This window comes from Macrotis lagotis, chromosome 2 (genome assembly GCF_037893015.1).
Source record: "Macrotis lagotis isolate mMagLag1 chromosome 2, bilby.v1.9.chrom.fasta, whole genome shotgun sequence".
NCBI lineage: Eukaryota > Metazoa > Chordata > Mammalia > Peramelemorphia > Peramelidae > Macrotis > Macrotis lagotis.
Genome location: NC_133659.1, coordinates 293,613,689 through 293,640,237, shown reverse-complemented (window position 1 = coordinate 293,640,237; position 26,549 = coordinate 293,613,689). Strand labels below are relative to the sequence as shown.

The following is a 26,549-nucleotide window of genomic DNA, read 5'->3' as shown; positions in this document are numbered from 1 at the left end:
TACTGAAAGGATCATTATATTTTTGAGCAAGTAATACAATTAATTAAATTCAATTAAACTCATCATCAATTAAGTTCTCTCTAAATGTAAGGCAACATGCCATGTCCTGGAAAACATTTAAGTCTCTTTGTATTTATTCCAAGCCATATATAATACATAGATAGATATGTATGTATGTACATGTATTCTTAAGCAGGTTTCCTGGTCAAATCTTTGAAACTGCATGACCGTATTGTAATAAATGATCATTATGAAATCTGAGGAGATAAATGACACATTGTGATGCCACATAAGCATGCCTGTGAGGTCCAAAGAAAATCAATCACTTGTACAAGGTCACATAGGTAGCTTCAGGAACTGCATTTGAATCCAGATCCTTCAATCCAGAGATAATAATTTGGTGCCTTCTAACACTAACTAAAATAAGATAAGGATTTTTTTTTATAGACCAAGAGTTTTATGAATGTTTCCTCCTTCTACCTTTATTTTATCCTTGGTGTTTTATTTGATGATTCATTTCATTTCAATCCCTAAAAGAAGGATCTTTCCTGGGAAACTCTGTATGTTGGAGAAGGAGGTTATAAACTAAGATTTTGTGAGTACCTTTTTTTTTTTTTTTGGCAAGGCAATGGGGTTAAGTGACTTGCCCGCACAGCTAAGTAATTATTAAGTGTCTGAGTCCGGATTTGAACTCAGGTTATACTGACTCCAGGGCCGGTGCTCTATCTAATGTGCCACCTAGCTGCCTCATAAAGTAAGATTTTAAAGATCTCAAAATTTTACACCCTCAAACTGTCCATATTGGTTGAGATTTTGTTCCAGAAATATCGGTGATCCCAAACAAATGGGATTCTCTCCCTCCTTATATCTACCTTTTAAACTTCTTTCAAGTCTTAGTTAAATCCTACCTTCTACAAGAAACCTCTTGTCCACCCCTTCAAAGCTAGTACAGTCCTGAGATAGCTCCAATTTATCCTTTATGTTTGTCAGTCCTATGGATATCATCCCCCCACCATGAACTGTGAGCTAGTTACTGGCAGAGACTGTCTTTTGCCCATTCTCTGTCTTCTTAGTATTTATCACAATGCCTGACAGATAACCCATGCATACTTTAAAAAATTTTTAATATTATTTAAGGTAATAGGATTAAGTGACTGGACAGATACTTAAATTCTTGTTCACTGACTGCCTAGCTATAATACCCATGTGTTTGTATGATAGTGAAAGAATAATTACATTTTTCAGGGGTAGCACTGAGAAAATGTAGCACAAGGGTCACATTGAAAACTGAACAGAGAAAGAAACCAAAAAAAATGGAAATTTTTTTCAAGGGTATTTTCAAGTTTCAGGAAGTAAATTGTAAAAGGTTATATCTTCAAGTGAGTGACATTCCTCAAAACAGGCCAATTAAAAACTCCCCTCAAGCAGAGATTAAACAAACAAACGTACAGACTTCCTCAAAGACTACTGCTTTCAAAGTAATTAAAGGAGGTTTTGATTGCTTCATCAGGGCACAATTAATCAAGGTTACATCTAATCAAAGCACATCCTATTCATTTTTGCATGTAAATAAAAGGGGAAAAATAAAGAAAACTGAAGTCTTCAGGAGAAAAGGTCAATAAATGAGTAATCAACTAAAAATGTCATGGCAGGTTAACAGAAAGGACAAGATGGGAAGACAAATGAACCAAAAGAGAGCAAATGGAAGGGAGGAAGGGAGGAAGGGAGGAAGGAAGGGAGGAAGAAAGAAAGAAAGAAAGAAAGAAAGAAAGAAAGAAAGAAAGAAAGAAAGAAAGAAAGGAAGGAAAGAAGAAAGAAAGGGAAAAAAGGAAGGAAGTAAAGAAGGAAAATCAGAAAGGAGAAAGGAAGGGAGAGAGAAGAAATGAAGAAAGCCAGAAAGGAAGGGAGGAAGGGAGAAGGAAGGAAGGAAGGGAGGAAGAAAGGAATGAAGGAAAGGAAGAAAGGAAAAAGAGAAGGATGAAAGGAATATGGGAAGGAGGAAGAAAGGAGAGAGGAGGATAAGGATAAAAGAAGAGCAGAAAGAAAAAGGATAGAGGAAGAAAGACGTGAAAGAGAATTTTCCTTTAATTGGGGTTACTTCATTGTATTACTCAAATATGCTTCTGAAAAATATTTGAAAATGTAGACATGAGCTTAATTCAAATGATTTTCCTGAAATTATGAATATAGACATACACACACACACACACACACACATATATATACATACAACCTAATATATACATATGCATATCTATATATCTAGTTATCTATACCTATAAAGTTTCAGTTGTGAGGAATCAAAATGTTTACATAAGAGGACTTAATACAACTCAAGGAAATGTAATGAGAAAACAAGAGCCCTTGAAACTTAATGCTAAACTATTCTTGCTTATACGGCACTTTACATTTTACAATGTGTTTTCATTACAGCTCCATGAAACCTAAGTAACATGAGTATTATTTTCTGCATTGTACAGATTACAAAAACAAAACTCAAGAGGATAAAATTACTTTTTTTGCCTATGGATCTACAGCTAAGAGGCAAACTATTGAAATCTGGACTTTCTGTCTTTTGTTGCAAGGGTCTTGTTACTACAACCATTCTATCTTTCTTAAGCAAGGTCAATTCACCAGCCAATTGAGCTAGGAAGTTTGAAAAAGCTGCTTACATAATTTTTAACACCCCCTTTCTACCTTTTTCTCCATTTATACTTATTTTTAAATATAGATTTTATTTATTTAAAGCATCGGGGTTAAGTAACTTGCCCAAGGTCACACAGCTAGGTAATTGTTAAGTGTTTGAGGTTGAACTTGAACTCAGGTTCTCCTGACTCCAAAGCTGATGCTCTATCCACTGTGCAACCCAGCTGCCCTTATATATTTTTTATATTCTAAATGATGTGACAACACCCCCCCCCAACAAAATAATGGTTATTTTGTACAAACGTCATGAAGCTACATTTGAAAAATGCAAACACCTATTCAAAATATTCTGATTTACTGTCTTTCTATGGTATTGTATGATATTTATATGATATGGTAACTAAGATTTGAAATCTGGGAAACCTGGTCCAGGGTAATGGTTTTAATCAATTTATTTTTCAAAAAACAGATCATTGATAAAAGAAGCTCTTTTGTGTTAAATCCAATTATCTGCATTTTCAATAGTGAGGAAGATGTTAGCCAATTGTGAGATGGGCTGAGTCATAATCTTGGGATTTTAAGTTCCATCTCGCACTTGTACAAGCTGTTTGACCTCAGTGAAAATTCCTTGACTTCATTTTTCCAAGATCTGCGATTTTATTCATGTGCATATTTTACTGAATGACAATGGTTCATCAACCCTCTATTACAGAATAGTTCCTCTGCAAGGTCATAAGCTTCTTCAGATTTAGTTGGTCATCATTAAATAAAAGACATGCAATCTTTCAAAGATCCAAACTCTAAATCACACCTGTAACTTTGGCCTTCTTTGCATCGTTCAATTGACCCAAGTGGCAGCTCTAGCTAGAAGAGTATATTTCATCTCCAGGTCTTAGCTATTCCTGGTCCAGTCTTCTGGTTCCTATTAACAAGCAGCTGAGCTAAAACTTATGGACACCTGGTTCCCTCTTTTAGCTCTTAAGAAGTGCAATGATGAGAATTTTGCATTTAAAACTTTTATTTCAAACTTTTCTATTTGCCTCTGGTTTCTATATATTAGCAAGAAACCCTCCTCCCCTCCAAGAGACATGATTCACTACATCCCACCAATTCTTTCCTGCAAAGGTCTCAATTTACACTGACATTATCTTTATAAGGGAAATATTGCAATAAGTCTGTTCCTTTTTCCTCTGCCTTTTTCCCCTTACTTATAATAACTAAACCTGTAGACAGCTAACAAGATAATTTTCTTCAAAATACTTTTCTTCATGTCAATCTTTTATTATTTCATCATGTCATCACTTTGCTGTGATAGAAAGAAAAGTGGATTCTGAGTCAGAGGAATGAGGCTTAAATTTCCATTCTGCTGGGTGTCAGTGGGCAATTCTTTCAACCTCTTTGGTCTTTAGTTTTCTCACACCAAGAAGGAAGGGACTGACCTAAAGGGTCCTTCTAATATTAAACCCAATGTCCCCTTATTCATGAATCCATCACTATTGCCTAGTAAACCAATTCTAAACTACTCCATCTAGCATCTCAATTTGTTTTATATATGAGGAAGCTGAGGCAAATGGAGTTAAGGGACTTGCCCAGGGTAACACAACTAATATGTTGTACCCAGAAAGATGACCTGGAGCTCTATATTCTGCTCAACACGTGTTCCCACCACTTATAGATATTATTTAGTATCTAACCTTATCTCTTTTGACAAGCATAATCCTTCTGCTCTAGCCTGTTCATTTTGTTTATGATTGTTTAAAAATATGTCATTCTCTGCTCTGTATTTTCACTTATCCTGTTTACCCTATCTGGAGGATCTTCATGCCTTTTTTCGATCAATTTGTGTTCATCACTTCTTCTAAGCAAGATTCTGCTGATTAATTTCACCCTATTCTAATTAGTCCCTAGGGTTCCCTTAGGGTGATCACACATTAGCGCATGCTTGCTTTTCTCTCTCATTTTAAACACATACTTCTTTTTCAAAAATAAGACTAATTCTACTTCTTATGTATCTCTCAGTATAGAGGGAAATGCTTTGAAATCCTGTTGAATATATAAGAAAATGAATGTAGATTAGAGAATGCAACAACAATTGTGATCTCATGGCCCAGAACTATAACTAGGGAAGGGTCCCTGGAGCTTTGCTCAGAGACTGGATTATTTACAAGGCACTTCTGTTTGTCCTTCATTTTCAAAGAGGGTCAATGACATCATGGGGTGCATGTGAATGGAATAAAGAGAGGCAGAGAGGCACAGTCTTCAGCTTCACCTTTTTTTCAGTCACCATGGTCCAGTCTCAAGACAAAAGGTAGAATGACTGGCATTGACCTGGGGTGCAGTGGATGACCTTGGAATCTGACCAAGCTCTAGAAATTTCCTAACTGCCACATGGCCATTGGAATAAATTGTTCTCATCCACCTAAATCACTGAGAAGTTGCAGACCTGTCAGTTTTCTTCAACCTGGTTTAGCCATCTGTCTAGACCATTTTAGTAGGCAATCATAGAGTTTTTTGAGCCATGGGTGAGAGTAAGCTGATAGATGTTTTGTTGGCCTTCATAATGGATGAAGACCATGACATCAAAAGAAAGATGGCATGACTTGCAAACTATGTTGCTTATAGTGATGGATGATAGATTTCACAAAAGAAAGATGAGGAGTCCTGAAAAGAGCTCTGCAAGCCCTCACACCAGAGTTGCTAGAACTTTCTGCATACTTCCTCATACTCCACATTTCCCCCCCACATGGCCAGGAAATTTTGATGGTCATCATCATGAGTCTCCCTTCCCTCCTTGCTATTCTACATCAGCCTGGTGGCATCTTGGACTAGTTGTCTTCTTGCAACTTCCCCTCCTCCAAACTGTGGTCATAGCTCAGATGAGGTTCCCTCCTCTTGCCTAGAAATACTCCATTTACATCTGTTTTAAATACTCAAATTGTTTTTAAATACTCAAAATACTCAACTGTTAAAACAGTTACTCTGCCTGGTTTTGACTCTTTAAAGATGATGGCCCAGGGTCAATATTTAGCTTCCTTTTATCTACTATCTTTCCCTCATTAGATTTTCAACTTCTTGAGTGCAAGGATTCTTTCTTATTTGCATCCTGATATCTGATGGACAATACTTGCTTAATACATTTTTATGGATTGGGGCAGCTAATGGCATAGTGAATAGAGCACTGGGCCTGGAGTCAGGAGGACCTGAATTCAAATCTAGCCTCAGACAGATAATATTTGCCTAGCTGTGTGACCTTGGGCAGGTCACTTAACCCTATTGCCTTAGATAAGTTAAAAATGTTTATGGATTGTAAGGAAGTTATGCCTCTGTTTCCAATCTTTTTTTTTTGGAGGGGGAGAAGTCAAAAATTATCAAAAGCTCATTGCTTTCAGTTTGCAATTCTTTTTTTTTCTTCTGCCCAATAATGGCTACAAACCCAAATCTCTTTCTTACAGATAAAGCATCATATAAACTTGTCCAAGACATCATAGACACAATGCTGCAATCCTGCTTATCTGATAAATATTTGACAGCATGTCATTTCTGAAGGAATTCACTTTTTCTGCCTATTACAATGGATAAAACAATATTCCTTAAGATAAGAAAATCCACATCTACTCCCAGCAAAATGATTATTCCTGGGATGATATCTACCTTAATTTGTTTGTAGAGGTCCAAGGTGGATGGAAAAGAAACTCACATAAAGCAAATCATATTCTGGAGGAGGAAGTCCTGAGCCAAAAGCCTTCTTATTTACTGCCTTTAGTGAAAATTGAATAAAAATCTGGTTTATTAGACTTAAAATAATAGACTATGTATGAAAGCTCACACCTCAGGAGACAGGAAGTGAATTAAAATTTATTAAAAAAAATTGGAGAATGGATCAAAATCAAAATGAACCAAAGGTTCAAGAAACTGAGGAGTTGAGCTATTTCAGAAATGAAAGTGGTTATTATGTAGATGATGGTCATTATCTGTATCTGGGTTTCACTGGGCATAGAACAAGCAAAAATAGACTTCCACTGAGACAGGGCAGCAAGTTATACATAAGAAAATTCTTGCTTCAAAAGAAAAAAAAAAGATAGCTTCCATATATTGGTGGAAAGCCCTCTTTATCTTATTTATTTTTCTTTGATTATATGAAGTGATTGAGAACCTCAAGGCTTATAAAATTTATTTGGACAGAATCTAATGAGATTGGATAGTGGGGGGGAGTGGTAATCAGGAGCTAGTCATTGCCTAAAGAATACAGAATTTGGGGGCCGCTAGGTGGTACAGTGGATAAAGCACCGACCTTGGAGTCAGGAGTACCCGAGTTCAAATCCAGTCTCAGACGCTTAATAATCACCTAGCTGTGTGGCCTTGGGCAAGCCACTTAACCCCATTGCCTTGCATAAACCTAAAAAAAAAAATGAAAAAAAAAAGAATACAGAATTTAAGGGACTGGAAGCACTGGAAATAAGGAAGAATTGAGTTCAGATCCTGCCTTAGCCCCTTTTTAGCTCTGTGATCATTGGCAAGTAAGACTCAGAGGTCTAGTCAATTCAAGAAGGCATCTAGTCCAATCCCCTCACTATATATGAGAAAACTGAGGCTCAGGGAGGTTAAACCATCTTGTAAAGTCACACAGGTAGTAATCATTAATGGTGGAATTTGAAAACCAGTCCTGTGACTATTAGAGTCAATTTCTTATATATTTTAAAATTTTTATTTATTTAAGGCAATAGGGATTAAGTGATTTGCACAAGGTCACACAGCTAGGTGATTATTAGGCGTCTGAGACTGGATTTGAATCTAGGTCCTTCTGAGTCCAGTGCCAGTGCTCTATCCATTGTGCCACCTAGCTGCCCCTATCAGTCAACTCCACGCTATCAAGCTTCCCTATTCAGACTCATGTGAACCTCAATCTCTGTATCTATAAAATGAAAATAATTGTAAATCCCTAGGCTGTTGTGAAGATCAAAATGAAAAGAAATAGATGCTGGTTATTATTATTACTACTGCTTTCTTTTAATAGTGAATTCAACCAGAATCAACATATCATGAATGAGATTACCTCTCTGCAGAAAGCAATCCACTCCCCAAAGGGAGTTTTTTAAATTAATTTATTTTTTCACATTACAATAGTATTGCTGCAAAAGAAAACATACCCCCCACAAACATAGAGAAATCTCAAGAAAAACAGAGAGAAAAAAGTGTGCTTCAATCTGTATTCAGATACCATCACCTTTGTCTTTGGGGTGGATAGCATTCTTTATCTTAAGTCCATCAGAGAAATTGCTTCAATACTTTTTTCCCCCCTACAATTGTTATTGCTGACTGTATTTCCCTCCATCCTATATTCCTCCCCACCCTCATTTATTCTATTCTCTTTCTCCTTTCACCCTGTCCCTCCTCAAAAGTGTGTTTGTGACTACCCTCTCCCATAATCTTCCCTTTCTTCTTTCACTACCCCCCCTCCCCCTTTTCCCCTTTCTCTCATCCCTTTCCTCTCCAATTTTCCTCTAGGATAAGATTTATTTCTTTACTCAAATGAGTATGTTATTTCATATCTTCTGATGAGAGTGAAGGCTCACTCATTCCCCCCATCACCTCCTCCCGCCCCAAGGGAGGTTTTACAAAAAATATTGCTGAGAATAGTCTCAGATTTCATCAAAAGCCTAGCATCAACTATTGGAAAGACAAAATTCAATATTGGCAAAGCACTTTGTAAACTTTAAAACTCTATACAAATATTCATATCATTATCTTGGAAATGATACCATAATAATAATAATAATAATACACACAAATAGAAAGATGGTGGTCTGCTTATATATAAAAATATATAAATGAAAGTTTGAGGATTTGACATATTTTTATTTATCAATGTATCAAGAAGAGATGGAAATCACTCCACTATCCAAAAGACTTCAGTATAATTACTAGATCATAGATTTAGAGACAGAAAGGACCATTAAAGTCAAATTTCATGTTCAGAAAGCATAATATTGTTGGCCAGGGATCATCATTCAACCCACAAGAAGCATCTCTCAGTAGGATTTGAGTCCTTTTATTTTACTTCTACTTTCATCAGGAAACCTGATTTCCAGTTCCCAAGTAAATGATACCAGACAGGGGTTAAATTGGATTGTTTAAAAGAGTATACTGGCAACTGCAAAGGTTTTTAGAATAACAGGATTTGGGAGTTAGAAGGGGTCCTAGCTAGAACATTGCACAGAAAATGAAAGAGTGGCTTACCAAGGTCAAGTCCCTTGCCCAAGGTCTTATAGGTATTGAATGACAGATCTAGGATTCAAAGTGAAATCTTCAGACTCCACATTCATCAATTGAAAGTTTCTTAAAACACTTTCATTTAGTCCCTACCATATGGAAGGCACTATGCAAGGCACTGAGAGAAGAACAAAGACAAAAATGAAATAGTTTCTGCCCTCAAGGATCATACATTATACTATGTTTTTCCCATCACAGATTAATATTTGATCAGCATGCTTTATAAATTTTTCCTATTTTGTGCTGGCTAGGATGATTGGACAAAGATTTATCATTTCTAAGATCCTGAAATTTCTATTGCCTTCAATCACCCCCTGGACCTTAGTCATGACAAGAAAACTCATGCTGGGAGAGCGAAAAGATGGTTTCCTTGAATATACATAAAGGTATCTACAAACTCAATAATACAGACATTTCCTCTATAGATACAAAACTAAAGTCATCTAAGTTTTCTAATCTTTTGTGATTCTTATCCATTTTTCCAACAAAGCCTCCAAATAGTGTGCACCCAAAATGTTAGAAGGGTCTCCTTTTAGCCTTTTAGCATTCTGGAAGTACCTGTCCGGATGTCTTTATCTTTCACTATTCATAGCACACATTTTGTTTCTGTATGTACATTTTCTCAATGATAATTTGTATGTCAGCTCTTGAATACAGGTAATAATTGTACAATGTCTGTCTCTTCTTCTTTAGGTCTCTCTGTCATATCACCCCCACTTCACCCCAAACACACATACACACATACATCCCTGATTTTTATGGTATTTGCTAAAAAAGGTCACAATAATTTACTAATGGCTTACTATATTCCAGCCATTATATTATGTACTAAAGGATACAAAGAGAAAAAAATCTTTCTAGCTTCATTTCTCTCTCTCTCTCTCTCTCTCTCTCTCTCTCTCTCTTCCTCTCTCCCCCCCTTCTCTCCCACCCTCTCCCTCTCTGACACACAGAATACTGTAAAGAGTAAAATATATGGGAAATTAGATATATAAATATATATTCATACTGTACTTAGATCCTTGATAGATATGAATTTTGCATTATCACAATAATGTCTGAAAGAGGAGAGGCATATTTTATATACATATATATTATATAAGGAGAGGAAAAAGAGACAAATGGAGAGAGGGAGGGAGAGACAGAGAGAGAATTTCAATTTTTATCTGTTTTCCATTAATTCTTTAAGGCTTGTCATTCATAATCTGTTTTGACTATGGTTATATCCATGTAACTAAATATGTATGCATAGGTATACTGTGTATGTATGTATGCAGACGTATTAAGTATAGCTATATTTTAATTTCCATTTGTTTATGTTATTTCTTCCAAATAGACCATAAGCTCCCTGCTGGCAGAAACAGTCGTGCTTTTTTGTTTTTGTGCTCATATAGTCCTAGTTTTAATACATGTTTTTCCTAATTTAATTCAATGTTAAGTCCCTTAAGGCCAGGGAATTTGCCCTATTTCACTTCTGTAGACCTAACAAAGTACACTGGTTAGGGAAGTCATTTAATGTTGTCAAAGAAAATAAAATTAAGTCAATCTTAATGACTTTTATGTGGGCAAGATTACCTTAGGATATGGACAATTATTGCTCTCTTTGTTCAGAAGAAACATTTTATTTTTGACACTAATTCATCATAGCTACAGCTGGCTGGAAAAAATTTAGAAGAGAGAAAGATTTTCTCCCCTCTATGCTGCTTTCAATAACTGGACATGATATAAATATTTTTTCACATGAAACCATAGCAAGTGTAATGATGCTTTATTAAGTAACAATATAATGCATAATGAAAAGGATTTTCCAACTTCAGTGGCAACTGGGAAACTGAATTTCTTATTCTATTTGATAAAATAAGCAATAGTTTCATGACAGTAATAACTAAGACACACAAAAGAGTGTTTGACCCGATTATGCTTGACTTAATGTATTTCAGATTTAGATAGCCTATCCTTTGTTATTTGCATCACTCCATTAAAAAATAGCAGTTGATAGTCTAAAAAATTCTAGTAGATATGAATTTCTAATTATCACCAAAATTACTTTGAAAGATAATTTATTTTTTTCCCTTGATGGAGATTTGAACCTGGAAAAAAATAGTGAGCACTTATGTGTTTTGCTTTATTTTATTTTAGTTTTGTTTGCTTAGAGTTTTGGAGGGGACAGGGGAAAGAGGAAGATCTGAAGTAAAATTGACTGAGAAATGCTCATTTAGGTAACATCTTTAACCAAGTCAAATCTGCACCTATTCTTTAATTATGATCTTGGGAAGTTTCCTGGCTTAGTAAGAGGATAAATTATTTGTTCAGAAATACAAACTCAATTGATATCTGTCAGGGATAGAATTTTGAACCCATGTCTTCTAGACTCCAAAGCCAGAAACTCTCACTTGCTTAGATACAAAAAGATTCTATGTTTTTATTATTTCAAAATGCACTGGATTATAAAATAAGGCAATTGGTTCACCAAAGAACATATATGATAAAGATAGATTGCTATTCTAAGTAATGAATTCATGTTTATTCTTTATATGACAAGAAGATAATCTTGGAATCTACTTTCTTTTTAATTATTTGTTGTAATTAGTTCCTTAGACTATGAGAAAAAATTGATTTGCAAGCATTAAAGAATTAGGCAAACAGGAGGCATATTATAATGCCATTGATCAAATCTAGTTTTATCAAAAAAATTATAGTAAGATATTTTAGTATTTACATTATAATAACTTCTCCTACCTCTTTCTAATTTTGTAAAATGAGGTAACAGTTTCTTCTGCATAGATACCATTTAACTTCTTTTTGATTTTCTATATATTTAAAATCTTATGTATGTAATTGATGTTAATCCAATCTATCTCCTACTGCTTTTTAATTATAAGAGCCATTTTCTGCATGTTCTAACCACAAATTTCTTGATTTGTTCCACATGCTAATTTACTAGCTTGATTAAGACTATACTAAAAATATTGCTTTGATGTCTTTAGATTTCTTGAAATATAACACAACAATGAATACAACTAAGCCACAAATATTGTTTTTATCTTATCTCTAAGAAGGAAAATTCATCAATGTTTATGAAATTCTGCAAGTCCTTTTATAGAAAAAAATTACTCCTTATGTGACATCCTTCCGAGGAATTACAATATTTTGTGCCATATTTCAATAAACATCAATTTTTCAAAGTTGAAACAGTAGGTCAAGAAAATTCTCCCCTTGCCCTAAATTATTTCTTAGAAAGGTAATAATTTCACCCAGCAGGTGTTTACTTTTTATGGAAAAAAACTAAAAGAAGTGAATCGATAACAGTTATACTCTGGAATTTGCAACAGTAACAAAAAAGAACATCTTCAATTTATCATACATTGATTGCTTTGATTTTTCTGCATTCTTTTTTTACATGTTTATTACAATGAATATTTGTCACCTTCCCAAAATGATCTTGAGGGTTTAAATAGTTAGGAATGCATTGTGGTGTTAGAAAACAAGCCTAGGAACTAGAAGAGATGAGTTACAGTCATGACTTGTCTGCTAATTATAATCTTCGACAAATCCTTAGTTTCTCTGAAGCTCAGTTTTCTCATTTATAGAATGTCTTTTAAAAAAACCTCATTTGCTTATCTATAGAATGAGCGGACTGCGGCAATTTTTTAGATTCCTTCCAACTCTAACAGTACTGAATTAATCATTTAAATTTATTATTTTACACCTCAATCAATATCCATGCTGTATTTGGCATTTAAAAAAATTCCTACTGCTAGAATGTTACTATGACAGCTTAGGTGGAGTAGACTGATTCATATGTTCATTTGTGCACATTTACCCAGAATTTTCCAAATTTCCATTTGAGGAGGGCAGTGATGCTTTGTCAGTGAGACAGATTCTGATATGGATAGGAGGGAAAGAAAACAGAATGGTGCTAACATTTGATTTTAAGCTCCTTAAGAGCAGGGACTATCATTATATATCTAGTGGTTAGTATGGGTGACTGTTCTAGCCTCTGATAGACGGGGGTCATCGAAAGAGAACCAGATACCCTTGTTTTAGCTTTTGTGACATGTATGTAGGGATCACTTTGTTTTAATTAATATTTAAATCCTATGCTACTTGAAATTGGTATTAAAATGTGTAATTCCTTAAAAGGATTCTATCCCAGTCTATGTATGTAAATTTGGGATTTAGAGAAGGAAAATTAACTTCAAAAGGAAAGGAGATTTTCCTCAGCTTGAAAAAGTGAATATGGTGGGTAGATTCAAGGATCCCTTCAATGTTAACATTCACCAAGTGTTAACCACTCTGAAAAAAATAGGCATGATTTGAATTCTGGTTTTCTTACTTCCACACAAGTACTCACCCCACCAAATACTACTACATTTTTATTATATCCTAAAATGTCTTCATTTTACTCAGTCACAGCAATCATATGAAAATATTTAAGAATTATAAAAATAAAACCACATACAGAAATTAAATTTTCATATTCATTCTGAGAAAGTCCAACAATGAATTTACATGTACCTCGTATCTTATTTGGCACACTAAAATTTGACTTAAGACCAATAAGTAAGCTTTGCAATCACATACAAAATTTGTGCTCTCTGGTGGTTCTTTATATTTGTTGAATACATACCTTGCCTATGACCAAGAAAGACAGCAAAGCAGAAAAGAGATTTCAAGTGTATACCCATTTGCCTTTATAGTTTCTGGGTTTTTTTTAATTCCAGAAGGTTCTGGAGTATGGAAATCCTGCATTCTTTCAAATGCTAATCTGATAAACATTGATTGAAATTATTTGTTTTTATTCCCAGGAGTCATGGATAATTCTATCACCATTTTTCAGAAATTTTTTTTAGAATATACCTAAAGATACTTTGACAGGTCACAGAAATGACTGTAGGGATTTTCAACTAATATAAGTTCTCTTGTTTCATTGAAATCAGACAAGCCAGCAGCACTGTCCATATTTGGCACTTGCATACTCTTCAAAATTCTCTTGCAATATGGTTTTCCTTTTGCTGTTCAGGAAGAAAAACTGTAATAACTTTGCACAATGAATTGAGTGACAGAAGTTCAGCAGCCATTTCCAAAACTCTTTATTGTACCAAGGTACATATGTCTCTAGGAATGCTTCTCTATAGATTATGCATAAGCCAAAAGAAATATGCCAAATGAATATTACCATTAGATAGAATACTAAATAACCCTTCATTTACAATCTCAATCCAGGCAAAAAATTTCATGGCATTCCAGACTTAGAAATAGTACAATTTGCTTCAGCTCTCATTTCTCTGGAGGGAAATGAGATCATGAGAAAAAAGGACAGTAGTGAATCCAAATGAAAAAATATATAAAAATTCAGTAAGACCTGTGATGCTTAAGATAGTTAAGGTCAATGGTCAACCTCATATAGCTGTCTATGATAATGGTGCTGAGGAACACTTTATTGGACAGTGTAGTGATCCTATATGCCAAGGGTTAACCTTTTTTGTAAGTCTGGTAAAACCTTTGGACTCCCTCCTTAGAATAAATATTTTTCAAATGCATAAAATAAAATACATAAGATTACAAAAGATATCAATTATATTAAATCTTAAAAAAACAAAAAGTTGATGGATTCCAGCTCAAGATCTTCTATTTTGCAGTACCTATTATACCCTTCTTTTTAATTTCATCTTTCCAGATCATAAATCTAATTTCTTGAGAAAGGGCTCCTAGAGAAATCTTTGTTCTTTTTCAAATTAAAGTTGTATCAGTAAGTCAACAAGCTTTTATCAAAGATTTACTAAGTCCAAGCATACTACCAAGAGATTTTTATAGAATGAAAGGAAGAAAAAAAGAGCCCTGCCCTCAGGGATCTTACATTCCAATGAAAGTGACAACATGTTAATATTTGGTATTTGTATATATGCATATATATATATATTTCTTAAAATATTAGGAAGCATGTATTGTTCATTCTTTCACTTAATCAAGTTATCAATACGACAAAGGATAAACTTTATGGAGCAGAGATTATTTTAATTTGGTGTTTTATTCGGGACCTTAAAAATGCTCTGTAGAGAGTACATTTTTTGCAAATATTTTAAGTAAAGCTATCATTATTGTTATAACTGGATTATTACTGGCTATAATTAAGCTTATAAATAGACCTAGTTCTAGAAAATATTTTCAAACTTAAATGAGTCCTAATTTTAAAATAATATCATATAAAACTCAATACAGACAGCATGGGTAGGAATTCCACTTTTCAAAAATCCTCAAGAAGTAAAGGATCATTGTGATATCACTCAAATTGAAATTCTCTGAAATGCCAGATTTGAAAATTTGTGATTCTAATTCATTTCTCCTATCTTTGTGTGTCTGTTTCACAATTTGATCACAGATCAATCACGCGCACATTTCTTCAAGCACAGGCATTGCTGAGTCAATCATTTGTCACTCAACATTGTTCACAAAATTAAAAACAAATTATACCTATACGTGAACTAATTCATATCATGAAGTTTGAGAAGGATAGGCACTTTTGAAAACTGTACTAATTTCTTCCTAGAGGGAATTCATTCACTAGGAGTGTGTAGTTTCCCTATCTAAGTAGGTTTTTGGAATCCTTTTCAATTATTTTCCCCCCATACATTTTGAGTTATCCAAATTTTTCTACAAATGTAAAAAAACCCAAATATTTAACAATTTTGAAAGATAGATTTTTCTTCTCTGGTTCCTATTTTTATTATTTTTTTGTATTTTCTTCTATAGTAATTCTTTGAAGTTTTTAATATCATTATTAGAATTAGTAGGAGGTCAGCCATGATTTCGTTGGCATGGGGACTGATTTCTTAAGATACAGCTCAACCTAAGACTTTTGTTTTTAAAGAATTACCCGGGAAAATGCGACTTTCCTCTGTATGTGTCCAGAGCAAGACTTGAATTCAGATCTTCCTGACCCTCCAAACTAGCCCTCCATTCATGCAATGCACCATTCATTGTAAACAATGAGATGAATAAATGAATGAGCTTTTATAGTCCCTTAGCAGAAGCTTAACTGGTTAATTTGATAAAGAGATTAATTTTGTAAAATATTTCTATGTTGAAGCATTATGTAGGATACTTCAGAATGTAGACTATATCCTACCATGTAGACTATGTTAAAATAAAGCATCTTGATACAAAAGAATAGTTTCATTCTTTTATGTCACTATGATGTCTTCATGGGTAATTGCAGTGAAGAGAGTTTGAGGGGCCTGAGCTTGAATTTAGTTTCTGATACTAGTTGGTTACCTTGAGTAAATCATTTAACTTCTTTTCATCTCAGTTTTCTCAGCTTAAAAATGAAGATAATTAATAGTAACTATCTCACAGGAAGAACTGTGATCTGCATTCAACTTAGATCAATGTATACTATAGAAACAATATAAAGAGTAACAGACTGCCTTCTGTGTGGGGTGGAGGGGAGGAAAGCAAGATTAGGGAAAAATTTTTAAATTCAAAATAAATAAATAAATTAATTAAATCAAGAGTTGTGATGAGGATCACAAGAGATAACAAAGGAGAACCCTTTTCTGGCTCATGTCTATTTGCAATGTGGAATATGGAATCTGATATTCAGAAGAACATTCTATTTCCCACTTTTTTATGTTAAATTCTGCATAACAGAGAATTAGATGAAGGTTAAGTATAACTTGGGAAGGTCAAATTAATCATAGTGATATTACAACAAAGTAATAATTTCCTAGAAACTTAATTTCTCCTTTTATGTGAAGGTAAATTTCACTTCCCAAAACTGAATTTTAGAAATACAAAAATCTTATGGAAAAGCATTAAGTAATTTGACTCAAAGAAAGAATGATTAAAATAACTCCAAAGTCAGATTAATTTATTTTATATTTTGTCAGAGACCTGCCATGCACAAAATGTCAATTACAGAAATGAATTCATTTTACAAAGAAAAGAATGCTTATATACACATCTGTACACTCACACATAACAAAAAAGACAAGTTTCAACAAGCTTAATTATTATTAAAATGCATAGTGGATAGAGAGTAAGTCTTGTAATCAAGAATCTTAAAGTCTCCATCCTTGACATATGCGAATTTGGGCTGGTTACTTCAACTCTTAGTGGTCAAGATAACTCTCTAATAATATTAGGTGTACACCATTGCTTGAGCGACTCTCTCTCAAACAGTTCCTCAAACAATGAAACTGCAATTCCAGGGACATCTATCTATCATCCATTTATCTATCTATTTATCTAGCTACCTGCCTATCTATATGCATATACACATATACAAATATGTTTGTATTTATGCAATTAGTATTCATTTGTTTATCTAAAATATAGACTTAGATTGTGTGATATAAACATGTATAATATGTATAAATCCATACACATATGTATCTCCAATTTTATTTTAAATAAATATACATTTTTAGCAAACAATTGTAAATTACATCATCATTTATAAAAATGACTAAGCCGTAGTTTAAATTTTTTGTACTAAATAAAACATTGAATTTTCTTGTGTATCTGCAGATGGGCATTTGACGGAATTCAAGTGTACTAATTGGTTTTTTTTTTTTTTAGCAAGGTGTGCGTCATAAGGATAGCTACATACTGCATTCATTTTTTTTCTTTTAGGTTTTTTGCAAGGCAAAAGGGGTTAAGTGGCTTGCCCAAGGCCACACAGCTAGGCAATTTTTAAGTGTCTGAGACGGATTTGAACCCAGGTACTCCTGACTCCAGGGCTTTATCCACTATGCCACCTAGCCGCCCCTATACTGCATTCATTTGTAATGAATTTTTAATTTTTCCTATTTAAGTTGTTAAAATGTTTACCATTCTAACTTCTTATTGTGGAAACTTCAGTCCTCCTTTGAATTGTTCAATTACAAAAGATCTTGGGTTTCCTCAGTGGGTAAGCACAATTCTCTAGAGCAACTATGCATCTGTTTGAGATCCTTCAGAAGTAGAGATTACCTTTCATTAGTGAATTGTTCCTGTCTTGAGTAATGTGTATTTTCTGGGTTTTTATGAATTCTTAAGGCTAAAAAGAAGAGGTATTCCTCTCCTGCTAAATCTACTTAACCACCATACAAAAACTATTATGGGAAAGTAATATCTAGTCTTCCACAACTTAAGCCTTTCTACAATTTCACAATGCTTCATTATGTGGCAGAGATTTCTCCCACCTCTTCTTTATTTTATTTTATTTTATTTTATTTGGTTTTTTGGTTTTCCTTTTTTTGCAAAGGCAATGGGGTTAAGTGACTTGCACAAGGTAACACAGCTAATTATTAAGTCTCTGAGGCCACATTTGAACTCAGGTCCTTCTGACATTGGGGCTGGTGCTCTAGCCACTAGACTACCTAACTGCCCCACCACCTCTTTTTAAAAGGAGTTGACACTTTTTTATTCCACTTTTCACATATTAAACATGAAGAACAACAAAAAGAGCAACAACTTTTATTTTTGGTCATCACTGGATACTAAGAATAGTAACTCTTTAGTAGATAAATGATATCTCCTTTAGAGATTACAAGATATTTTACATAGCTTTTCTAAGGCATTTATAGGAAGTTATAGTTAAGATAAATTACTAATGATATTGTACAATATTAGAAAAAAATTTATTAGATACCCCCCAATGGTTTGACTGACAGAAAAATAAATTGTATATATTGCATCTTCCCATTACTTTGAGCTAGCTTAGATTTCCAGAAAGTTTAATAATTTTCAGAAATTTAGGTTTTAAAAATGTTTATAGAGAAAGCATATTAGCATCTATTAGGAATTAAATTGAGATAGTTATATCATGAGAAATAAGAAAAGAGAGAAAGGAAAAAAGGAAAAGAGAATAGAAAAAAGGAGTTAAAGAAGGAGGAGGAGGAAGAACAATAAGGAAGGAAGGCAGAAAGGAGAAAGGAAAGAAGGCGGAAAGAGAATGGAAAGAGGAGTGAAAGAGGAAGGATGGAGGGAAAGTGATAAGGAAAGTGATAAGGAAAGAGGGGGAGAAATGAAGAAGGAAAGAAAAAAAGGAGAAAAAAAGAAACTAAATAATATCCATGATTTGAAATTTAATGTTTTTTAAATGTATTAAAACCAAAGAAATGTAAACAAACAAAAAAGTATAAAAGTGATTTTTTTTCATAATTACTCTTTGGTTTTCTTTTTTCTTCATAAACATGAACCTATGAATTTATAAAAGAGGAAACCTATACATTGTAACTCATTTTCTTTCATTAGTGCAACACCAACGTTCATTTCAGTAGCATATTTCTTTATGGTTATTCTTTAATAATAAATAATTTAGATGTATTCATTTATTTACTTTGATTATATACCACTTAAGAATGTATATTTGATATTTTTCAATTTTATCTTTGCTGAGTTTTTTCAGGGTAAATATTTTCTTTGGGAAAAAAATTCATATTATTGAATGTACCTGGAAAAATATGCAGTATTGAGCATCCATAAATATTTCCCATTTTCAAATTATGTCCTTTTCATTTTAGTAAACAATTATGACCAAAATATTAACTTAATGTTATTAATGATATGACTAATAATTTATTCCCCTTGAATGAATTAGTTTTGATCTAATATATCTTGACATTCCTTTATATAGTGAGATATAAGGATAATTTATCTAAAAATTATCAAAATATCATTAAAAATAGAAATGTTGCCAATGGCTCCCCATGAAACAATAAAAAGTATTAATTAACAGCATAGCAAAAAATGAAGGATAAAGGTAGAGTTCTTAAACATGGTAATTCAGATGGTAAAAACTTTAAAATCTTTTTTTGCCATTGAGTTTTAAATTTTTCTTCTTTCTCATCATCAAGACAACTTCCTAATAAACCACCGAGTAGTAGACAGAATATATGGTTAGCCATACTGATATTTCTTCAGAATGGCATTGAGTAGGAGGAGGAAATGGGTTGGGTTTTTATTTTTTTGCATTTGTGAAACTGGATAATACTCCCTAGGAGGGAAACTGCCTTCCCTACAAAAACTAATTTCCATTACTGCTGTTTTCCAGGTATAATTAGCTATAACATTTAACAAATAGCAAATATTGAGCAAATGGCTATAATATCCACACCAAAAACTCAGAAGAATGAAATATTCAGATAAGCTTAAGTGTAGTGGAAAATAATGTATGAAGAATGTAAAAAAGCCAGCATCACATCACCAATGCCATAAAAAGCATAAAAAAAATCATCATGGAATCAAAACTGGAAAAGAAAAGAGCTCGTTGGTTAAAAAAATAAAAACTCATTTTATTCATGTTAAATCACTTTTTTAATAAGAAAAAAGGCAAATAAGAGGGAGTGGAGGAAAGGAAAAATAATGTAATATCATTTCATTTCATAAATATTAATAACTGATTTTGGTCTTCAGTTTTGTTTTGTTTTTCATGTAATAAATTTAGACATTTCAAAAGAAAGATGTCCTGTAATCATGTAGTAAAAATAGCAATTTCATCCTAAAGTTGATAGGAAATATATGATACTTTGAATACTTTGAAAAACATGAGTTTTTATTATTATTTTATCTTATTTAAAATTCTGTTATTCCTCAAATAGATAGAGGTAATAATGGATAATAGTATCAAATATATAGTGCTAAAAGGAACTAAAGAGGCAAGATGCTCTTTACTTCTCCTCCATCCCACACAAATACTGCCTACAGATGAGGAAAGTCAAATGCAGAGGATTGAAGTGACTTGCCTAAGAGCAAAATGACAGTGAGCACAAGGTGAGAGAAGAACTAAACTATCTGACAATGGCATATAACTCTAAATTCTAACTACAATTACTTCTGAAAAACACTTACAAGACATCTAATTGTCTTTGAGTATAGTTATCTACAGCACAAAACAGTGGCAATTTAACATGCTAAGTTTTACATCCATACTCTGCAGTTTTGTTCATTCTACAGCAAAAGAATGAAACAAAATAAACCAAGTTTTTCTTAGTATATAAAAACGTAATAATATTTACATTTTATCTTTCAATTTAAAAGGAACACAAAACACCAAAAATTATCTTTATAAACATAATTCTACATTCTCATATCTGTGTGTTTATGTATTGGGGGTACAGAGGGACAGTATTAGGCTCTTAGATAACAAAGATTAGTCTTGTAAATTAATTGAAACCAAAGACCAAATGATGTATTATTGCCATTTTCTCCCAGTGTCTACCACAGAGATTTTCATATTCTAGACTAGTCAATAAATATTATATTTCTCATAATGCAGTAAAAGGGCAGTATTCAAAGTATCATTTACTTCCTCAACTTTAAGATGAAATTTCTATTTTTATTTCATGATTACAAGATATCTTTCTTTTGAAATATCTAAATTGATTTTCCCCCCCAAAAAAACTGAGGACTAAAGTCAGTTATTAATATATACAAAATGATATATTATTTTTCCCTTTCCTCTACTCCTTATTTGACTTTTTTTCCTTCTAAAAAAGTGATTTAGCATAAAAAATGAAAAGAAAAAGCAAAAGTTATATTAATAGAATTATGGGAGTTGTACTAATGATTTCATTGAAATTAGAAAATGTCTTCTATTTAATATAGGACAGCACCCTTTCCCTGAGTTTGTTTTAGTTGTTTATAGCGCTAAGAGCTTGAATCCTTTGCCCAGGATTGCAAAGCTAGTAAGTGTCAAAAGAGTCACTTGAACCCAGATCTTCCCACTTCATTGGCTAACATATCAATAATGAGACATTATCTCATTTCAAATCATTACGAAATGAAAAGAACTCATTCCTCAAATTGAGATTTTAGTATGAAATCTCTAGGTAACCAATTTGATTTCATTTGTTTACTGTACTATCTTTCTAAAAAAAAAATTAATCCTAGAAAGTCATGCAAGAGTCATAAAGGGATCTCCTAAAAAATACAAAGAAACACAAAATGTTACATGTGGAAGAGATTTTGGAGACTCTAGTTCACCTTTTCTGTTTGACATGGTCCCTTTTAGAAGTCTAGTGAAGTCTACTTATACGTGCTCAGAACATTTTCAAATATATAGCATTATAAAGGAATCCAATTATATCTAAATGTGCCTATGAAATAACTAAAAGAAAAAAAAAAGCAACAAGCTAGCGGAACAGATCCAGGTTAATAATCCCTCACTGAGTCTGACTTTTTTTGAGTAAAGCTCAGAATTAAAGATCTGCTCAAGATCACATAAAAGATTTCTGCCAAATAAAAGAACAGAATTTAATTTTCCCAACTCTTTGCTCAGGGCCCAATCTCTGATAATAACAATGTGGCAATGCTGGTTAAAAAATGACTTAATTGTTTTTATAGTAACACAAAGCATGTTACTACAAGGGGTACAAAAGACTGACAACAAAATATGACTTTAAAAATCACACAACATATATAAATTATATTATTATGTGTTATTAGTTTCATCAGTTCATTATCAGATACCATGCAAGGAAATTCAGTGAAGAGAATTCTGACATTCAAATAAAATAATTTAAATAAACATACATTTCTTAGTGTGTGTGTATGTATTTACCTATTTCATTCATTTGGTTCAGTGATGCAAATGCTTGGCTAATTCTAGAGCAATGTAATTATATACATATCAATAAAATATTAATATTGATTTGAGTAGCAAAAGAATTATTTAGGGAACAATTTTCCTGAGATTGCATTGTTCATTAGCAAGGTTTTTTAATTTAATATAGTTCTAAGATGCATATCTCATTTTGATATATATGAATTAAATATCCTGTGTATGTTATCTACTTACATAAATTTTTCAAGAGATTCACAATTTCAGAATTGAAGGTCATCCATCCCTCAACTAATGTGATACTTTTTGAATAAACTGTGTTAACACACTGCTCTGAACTTAAATTTATCATGATCCTTAGACAACTGCTATACACACTTTCCAATCTGTAGGATCTTGCATTACTCTCTGCAGGCAAAGCTTTTGAGGACCCAGGACCAATTTTGTATCCCAGTGAGGCAATGCGGAACAGTGGAAAGAGTGTTTAACTCAGAGTTAACATTGACTCTGTCACTTAATATTTCTGTGACCTTGGATAAGTCATTTCACCCTTTTGGAATCCAGCTTTCCCATTTCTAAAATGAAGACAAAAGACTAGAAGATCTCTAAATTTTTCCAAGTCGAGATCTACGATAATAATGTGAGAACATTATTTTAGTGAATAACTAAACCTAAAACCTACTTTATTTGAATTTTTTGTTCAGAATATTATAGTATCATTGATTTCTAAATGCCTAAAATCAGACTATGGCTGAAAATTCATACTTCTACAATACTATAATATGTTTGAGTACATGTATTACATTTTCTATCTAAGGCTCACATTGAATAAAATGATTTTGTAACTTTAGGAAAAATGTATATAATAAAAAAAGATTTGTAAAAGTATAAATATGATTTTAAAACTTTTCTAAAATAATAAAAAATAATACATTCTTTTAAATATGAGATGAAAAAACAAAGTTTGTTCTCTTTTCTAATGATAAATTCTTGGTGTGTATTAATAATATATCAATATGAAAGAGATGGAGCCAGAGAACTTCAGGTCACAAAAGTTGCTTTTCCATTTATTATTTGTATGACTTTAAGTACATTCACTTTTCTGAGACTAAGTATTTCAGCTATTTTTCAGTTCTATTCATACCTTAGTGAACCCATTTGGGGTTTTCTTGCTAGAATTACTAGAGTGGTTTGCTATTTCCTTCTCCAACTCGTTTTACAGATGAGGAAACTAAGGCAAACAAGCTACATAACTAGTTAAGTGTCTGAGTCCAGGTTCAAGTTTAGGTTTTTCTCACTCCTTGACTGGTGTTTTATCCATTCCACCACCCAGATGTTCAAGCATCCTCATCTGTCAGTTGAAAAAATTGGACCTGAGAGTATTTGCTGAAGTTTTTAAACATTTTTGATCTGTCACAGACTCATTTGGCAATCTAATGAAACAAGATCTCCTCAGAATGGTGTTTTAAATGATGCATTTATAATTAGTTTGCAAGGAAACCAATTATATTGAAATACAATTGGTTTCAGACACTTACTAGTTGTGTGATCCTAGGTGAGTCACATAACTCCAATGCAAAATAACAACAAAAATACAATTTACAATTTTTGTTTAAGTCAAAGATGATTATTTAATAAATAGTTATGAAAATGGGGGAAGCGGGGCAGGATCAGATGAACTCTGAAGTTCCATCCAACTCCACATCTATTATCCTATTTAACAAACTATATAATTCATTGTAGACAAAGAGAAAAAGCTCAAAGATTGATTATTTTAATTCTCATATCTAAGGGCAATTAGAGCACTGTCCCTGGATTAAGAAGGACCTAAGTTCAAATCTCCCCTTAAACAATCGACATTTTCTAGCTGTGTAACCTTGGACAAGTCACTTAATACTGATTTCCCCTCATCCATCCCCCCCAAAAAAGTAAAAACAAAAAAATTGTTGCTTTGATATCCTATTGAACCACAAAACTAATTTTCCAACAGGGGAAAAAAAATCTACTTGCCAGTTTAATTAGTTGAGTGGTTCTATAAAAAAATCTGACCAAATCATAGAGACTCAATGAGTTGATTTTAAAGAGTAATTTTTGCTGTAACATTTTTGGTTTTCATTTTCTGTGAATTTAAGAAACAGTTTAACTTCTATCCGTAGGTTGCCCTCTCCCTCAGGTAACACAGCAAAGCCGATTCATTTCTTTTCAGGCAACTGTCTTTTCCCTTGTCTGACCTTGCCCCAATCTGGGCAGAAATGTAGAACATCATATTCCTCTGTGGATCATAAAGAAGCAATTATTCGTCCATTCAATGTGAAAGGGATTGGCAGTCGAGATATTTTCCATCTGGAAATGTTTCATCAATAAAGAACACAGGCAAAGTCAAATGCTCATTTTTCTTTGAGTCTACACTTCAGAACCTTGGGAGGGGCACTTTTTTTCCTATCAGCAAATATTTGGCTCAAATGATTAAGGCTTACTAGCTCACATCTCAAAAAAGAAAAGCAAAAGGGAAAATTCAATTCTTGCTTTTGTCCCTCACAAGTTATATTTGCTGCCATGTCTATAGTTAGTCTAAGTGGAACAAAGTGTCATGGAAGGAACATGCGTTCATCTAAACAACTTTATCCAAATATAAGGATTGAAACTTGGACTAAGGTTATTTTTTCCTCCAGAAATTTGAATTATTTTGATAGATCAATCACTTTCATCACTGAGAGATTTTAAAGATTAACATTTCAATGTGTCCATAGAATCTGCCCATGGAAACATTTGTAACAGTGGTCAAGGTCCCCAGAAAATTGTAGGAATGATGCCCAAGGGAAAAAAAAAACATTAAAATGACCTCCCAATCACCATTTGGTTAAGAACTATAAGAATAAATATTTGGACATGTTTTCATAACAGCAAATTATCTCTTCCAACTACCCTCCAATTTGCACTTGTGATACTTTTAACAGCTCAATTGTTCTCTCACACAAATAATAATGACCTTAACAACTAAAATGAAAATCAAAAGCATCAAAAGTTTTATTAATGCTGAGATATAAATGCTAATTACAGAGGATATTGAAATATAAAAGAGTTCCATTTGCTGTTTCTGGTCCCTTTGAACATCTCAGGGTTTAAATATCGAGTTTGCTTGGCAGATCATGGCTTTTATAATATTTTTTTTAAATGTGGTAAGGGGTAGCAGTGGAAAAGGATAGGGGCATCTATATTACTAAATCATCTATGCCATTAAAATATGAAAACTTATTATAATAATGCCTCAAATAGAAAATTTCCTTTTTGTAAAAAAGGGGAATCAAATAAAATTTTAAGTTTTCTGATTCTAATAAAATGAGTAGTCTCAAAAATAACTAATGAAAAGGGCACAATGTGTTATTGAGTTTAGATTGTGCTTCCTTCTTACTGAGGCAATGGATTAAATTATAGACAACCAAAAATATATATGTTTAAGTTAAGCCTACTAACTTATGTAGATTGTGGTTTTAGAGAAGAGAGATACTTCTATTTGTGGATTTAATATCAGTCTCATAGTTTTAGGATTGGAAGGGAAACAGGAGTTATCTAATGCATCCCCCTCATTTTACAGATAAAGAAACTGAGGTAAAGAGAAGTTAAATTGATTTGTTCAAGATTAAATTTTAATTCCCTTCCCCTTCCCTCTTTCATGGAACTTTTTGGCAGTCTATCAAAGTCTATGGATTGCTCAGAATTATGATTTTAAATGCAAAACATAAAATACATATTGAAATGTTTACATTTGAATGACAGGATTTGAATGCAAGTCGATAACTGAAAGATCCTTCAGAGGCTATGTAAACTAACTCCCTCATTTTTATTGATGAGAAAAATGAGACTTCTGGGGGTTATATTATATGACTTACCCAAGATAGTATTAGGAGTGATCAGCAAAAGTAGCATTTAAACAGGGGGGTATGCAATTGTCTGAGACAGCTAAGTGGTATAGTACACACAATGGTAGATCTGGATTCACTGAGATCTGAGTTGAAATATTTACCAGCTATGTGACTCTGGGCAAATCACTAAATCTCTGCTTACCTCAGTTGCCTTAATTGTAAAA

General features: G+C 33.0%; 1 protein-coding gene and 1 long non-coding RNA gene across 4 annotated transcripts in view; one reads left to right on the top strand and one right to left on the bottom strand.

The window, feature by feature from the left end:
• The window catches only part of SYT1 (synaptotagmin 1), a 731,190-nt gene that overhangs the window by 657,566 nt on the left and 47,075 nt on the right, over positions 1–26,549 (bottom strand). The window lies entirely within an intron of this gene.
• On the top strand, positions 361–24,846 carry LOC141511742 (uncharacterized). Its single transcript, XR_012475380.1, has 2 exons — positions 361–595; positions 24,669–24,846. It is a non-coding gene; the product is annotated as an uncharacterized LOC141511742 (long non-coding RNA).